The following is a 5515-nucleotide window of genomic DNA, read 5'->3' as shown; positions in this document are numbered from 1 at the left end:
AGTGTTGGGCCTTCAGCCTATTTTGAATTTAAGTTGTTTGCTCTTGAAGTGTCAGATTCTTTGGGCATTCAGCTTAATTGAGGAACTGTTTTAAGATAAGGCTTTGCGTTTTAAATTTCTGATTTTCGTTGAGCTTTAAGTTATTGCCTTTAAGCCGTTTTAAATTAAAGTGGTCTTTCCCGTAAGGCATGAGACTGTAGGGCGCATTCAGCCGCTAATTAAGTTCCAAATCTAAGGCTGTGTTAAAAAAAAATCTTAGGTCTTATAATGTTTGATCAAATAAAATGTTATATGTTCGAGTGTAACTGATAGCCGCTTATTTTGGCCCCTTTCCGCTTCTTAAACTGCCTGTCCTGTCCTGCGCGTTTAGCAGGGCGTCTCAAAATTGTAGGTGTTATGCTACTTAGGTAGAGCAACCGAACCAAGAGCCATATCCTTACAAGACACCACAATCGTCTGGGATGTTTTCTCGTCTTGTTGTGACGCTGCAGGAAAAGGAAAATTTCAATGGAAGGCCACGTAATCGTCGTACGATTCGCACGACCGAAACAGGCGAAGTTGCAGTTCTAGATTCTTTTGCAGAAGATCTACACATGAGCACACAATTGTTTAAAGAGGCCGATGGCATTCCTAAAATCAGTATACATAGTACTATGACACGTCACCAGCTGCGTTCTTCACAGGCAAACATATACCAAATAATGCGTTGGAATAATTTCCGGAATCATGTAGATTTCCGTCGGTGAGCATAGCTGCAAAACCTCGATAACCACAGCTTCTGCGATGTTATTTTTATCCATGAATGTCCTTTCTCAAACAAATGACAAGTCAGCACAAATAACATGCACTAGTGGTCCAGCAAATACCCACGCTAGCTTTGACATGTGGAACAATAACGTCTATGGAGAGTTAACATCCAGTGTGGGATACTCGGTACTGCAATTTTTGTACAAGCCATCGTGTTAGATTATGCTATCGTGCTATTGTGTTAGATTATGTCCACCTGGTAAGTAAACAACACTTCCATGATAAACGTTTTTTATTTCCCATCTGAATACAGAATTATTTGGGGCGATCAAGATGAGTGTGACGGCCTAAATGTAGCCTCCACTGATAACTTTTCAGATCTGCGATACTCATAGTATAAGCGTGGCTGCGCGTAGACTTGCAGAAGTGTTGGTATCCGTCTTTCTCAGCTTGTCTAACTGCTGAATGTGTTGTTAACAGTGATAATGCCGACAATTAGTAGCTGATCACAGTATTGTTCCTCGACAGTGGAGAGATCACACAGCCGGTACATATGTAAAAGCAAGAAGTCATGTTTCCGATTTCAGCAACTATACGAGAATTCACCACAAAAAAAGGTCCACGCCGCGTGGAATACACTGCATCGTGTGTCGAAGGTACAGAGGAGAAACATTTACAGTTGGCAGCCAGATCGCTTGTAGAGCGTGTTATTCAGCTGGTTAACAGATTATTGATCATCAAACAGTGAGCAAACGCTTGTGAAAGCAAACAGGTAAGATAAATGACCAAACAGAGTTCTCTTTACTGGTGATTGTATCACAATAAATATACTAACAAAATTTGTTTACCGACAACGTATCTCGTCGGGTCACGAAGGACAGCTATTTGACGGCCTCTGAAACAACAGGCGCTGCATGTAGAAATACTGTGTGTAATTGAGGTACACAGTAATACATAGGCCTATAGCTCCGAACATCGACAACAAGGTGTGCAAATTTACTCTGTTACGTCCACATTCATAAGCACGCGGAGGGTCGTAGCATTTTCAGGTCTTCGCAACGTATTAGCGAAGTACAGTTGCAATGATGTTTCTATGATATCAGGGTGTGAATCATAGAGCCGCTTCAGTTTCTCACACGTCTGTTCAGAAAATATCTGTAGCAAAGTGACGATCCGCACGAAAGATTTTTCTCAATGCTCACAAATGTCAGACAAGCACCATCTGCTAAGAAATGCATCCAGTTGTTTCGGAACTGAGCAACATTCGAAACAATATTAAGGACGTCTACTGTGTAATCTACAGCAGTGATTATGCCACGCTAATACCCTTTTCTGTGGGACATCCAATTGTTGAAAAATTATTCGGCAGTTTATTTCCTACTGAAATAAACAGCGTGCCGCTCAACAGTAATCGCCACTTGAGAAGCACAGTGCTGTACTAACCATTTCCCTGAAGAATCAGCACTCCGAAATGCTTCTGCTACTCGCTTACTCCTCCTCAAACTTCTAGCGAATGACTTACTGTAATAACAGAAAATATTTTACTTTTAAGTGTTCAGTGTTATATTTTACGAAGCTTCAGATTACTGATAAACTACACAACTGAACTGTGTCTACAAGAGGAAGTGTCTGCTATGGTTGATACACGTCCTTACTAACAACAGAACTTAGCATGTACAGGTTTTACGACGACCCAAGACTATCACTGGTGAGACACGAGTTTCATTAATACTGTTGTGCCACAGTTTCAGAAATTGTTTGTAAGTGTTGTGTATCATTTGATACGTGCCTGCGAAGTTCTCGTTGGACTCACCCTATCATATTTCAGTTGGAAATGAGCGTGTAAGAGTACAGATACAGACACCAACACGACACAAAGTATCGAATCTTATCCTTACGGATCTCTGCTGGACCCAAATCGCATGTAACTCGGGAATGCTATAGAATGGGCTTAGCTTTTCGTGTTTGCAGGAAAGGTGCGTAAGCAGGTAGTGTGTGAGATTGGCTCAAGAAAATTTGGGGCGCATCTCCTGTTCGCGTGAATAGAGACGTGAATTATCAATTCTGTGATTCAATATGGCGCAGTATGGATCAGTACATTTCTTTACGTTTAGAGAACAAAAGTTATTAATTAGTTAGTTACATTTTTCATAGATCATCTGAACCATTCTTATATCGGAATGATGTGGCACATGTCAGTTTACAGCATATTAGAATATGATTACTGCTAACATTTGTGACCATATTACCACTGTCTTTCTACTCACCCAATTCCACTTACAAAACACGTTATTTATATATTTATTTTTTCTGGCTATACGTTTTTAAGTATCTTAAAGCGCAATGCCTCATTCGGATGAAAATACGAATATTCTACGATTTCATGTAAAATTGTGTAAAGTTTAAATCTACGTAGGTACAAGATAAAACAAACACATTTTTAAACATAAACTTAAATTTCAAGACGCTCAGGGAATCAGTTACATTTGACAATGATAGTGGCAGGTTAGAGAGCACACATCACCTAGTCACACGGCTATAGAAGTTATCACAGTGATATGTGCAAGCTGTTCGGAAATGCTCTTGGCTAATAGTCCAACGTCGACTCTATACGACAACAAACCACAGGTTAAACGAACTGTTTGTAAAAATTCTCGCAATGACAGGGCAGTCTACAAGCAGTGGGGCAACTACGGACAAGTGTGACATGTTACGAATTTATCATCATCATTATTTCATGTGGTATACTTTGGAGGACACCATATAACTCCCGAGTCTTGAACACCGAGCGAGGTGATATGGTTACCAGCACTGCGCTTTATTTTAGGTGACTTTCAAATCTGTGCGTAGCCGTTAGTAATCAATTTTTGCGTTGTTCCTCTATGCCAATTGAATCGAGTGTCGAAATGACGTTCTTGAAACAGACGTAGTCAGTTTCCACCTCCACTGCGTCCAATCCAAGCTCGCATTCCGCCTCTAACGACTTTGTCGTTGTCTGTGTGTCACTCCAAAGTCTTCTGTCCTTACGTTACTAATTCTTCTTGGAAATAATGTTCTCGAAATTTTTACATTTATTACCTCTGTGAAACAATCTCCGTCTTGTGGTGACCGCTGCTCGAGTACATCGAAAATCTCTCTAACGTCTTTACATTGAAATCACCTGTCATGAAATGCTCGCATCTGTCTTGTATCATCCTTCACCAAGCAAGCTTGATAACGGCCCCAGATCTATGATCAATATTAAGCATCTGTCGAACAAGGGTGTTAGAGGGAACAATTTGGTCGGGAAACTCATAACGCTGAGGTCATTCGCCATAGTAATCAAGCACACTAATGACCGCTAGAGCGATGGCTCACAACCTGATAATGATGATTCAGATTCAGGTGATGGTTCCAGTTTATCTAGCCAACGAAACAGAAGGGGAGTCGAAAGTAACAACGTGTTTCAGTTAGCTAGGTTATGTTACTGCTAACTCCGAGCTTCAACTTTACCCCCCCCCCCCCCCCTCCTCCTCTCTCTCTCTCTCTCTCTCAAACATCTCACTACGTTCTAGAACAACTCATGTAACACACCGCACTCTTTGCTAACGACCCGCGTTATCTAATGTTCCGTATTTGATAGAAAAGGCATCGACTTCGAAAAATAATACTAACTGAAAAGTGCAAATGATGCAAAATGATCACCATCGTAAAGATACTTATCGCGCGTAACGATCGTAAGGAAATTTCTTATGGAATAAAGTAATGCTTTGTAGTTAGCTATAACGATGAATAAGTACTGAAACTGAATGTACTTTACAAATTAAAAAATTAGGGTCTCTAGGGCAAAAGCGGGCAAAAGTTACCAATTGTTAATTATTAAAATGAAACTAAAACTACATAAATAATTACTAGCGTGCAGGTTGGCAGTAGCTGAATCGAAATGCACGGGCGCGAGCTTGAATAGAAAACAACGTAGGGTGAAATGCATTTAAGTTAATTAGTGGTACACAGGAATTCTCTGCAGTTAATAAAACCAAATTTACGAAATTCAGAATCACATGAAATATTGACTTTACTGAAAATTGCATGTACACTTTACCAGCGGTTCGAAGTTGGTTTTACCATGCGTTACTTTTACTTAATCATCTTGAGGTTGAAACACTTTTGTCCGTATTTGCTTTAACAACAGGCAACGGCATTGCCGCAGTGGATACACCGGTTCCCGTCAGATCACCGAAGTTAAGCGCTGTCGGGCGTGGTCGGCACTGCGATGGGTGACCGTCCAGGCCGCCACGAGCTGTTGCAATTTTTCTGGGTGCACTCAGCCTCGTGATACCAATTGAGGAGCTACTCGACCGAACAGTAGCGGTTCTGGTCACAGAAAACCATAACAACGACCAGGACACCGGCGTGCTGCCTACACGGCCCTCCGATCCGCATCCTTGGCTGAGGATGATACGGCGGTCGGATGGTCCCAATGGGCCACTTGAGGTCTGAAGACAGAATGCTTTTTAGTGTTTTAACAATACATATGCTTTTGGATTGGGTCTGCCTTTAGCAAAACACAGTTTTGTTTTTTACCCCAAACATTTTTCACTGTAGTTGCAGCATAATCAATGGGCTTTTATTTTATGGTTTTTTACGACTTGGTGTTGTTTTTTGATGTATTATGTTTTTATAATGAAAGAAACCACACCTTGTGGTAAAATCCATAAAATAAAAGCCCACTGATGAGGCTGCAAATATAGTTAAACGTCTTTGGGATTAAAAACAAAACTGTGTTTTG

At 40.8% G+C, this 5515-nt stretch overlaps 1 pseudogene; it reads left to right on the top strand.

The window, feature by feature from the left end:
- Positions 1–4917: 4917 nt before the first annotated feature.
- Positions 4918–5035, top strand: LOC124778827 (annotated as a pseudogene).
- Positions 5036–5515: the final 480 nt, after the last annotated feature.

Source organism: Schistocerca piceifrons, chromosome 2 (genome assembly GCF_021461385.2).
Source record: "Schistocerca piceifrons isolate TAMUIC-IGC-003096 chromosome 2, iqSchPice1.1, whole genome shotgun sequence".
Taxonomy (NCBI): domain Eukaryota; kingdom Metazoa; phylum Arthropoda; class Insecta; order Orthoptera; family Acrididae; genus Schistocerca; species Schistocerca piceifrons.
This window is presented reverse-complemented; position numbering and strand designations above follow the sequence as displayed.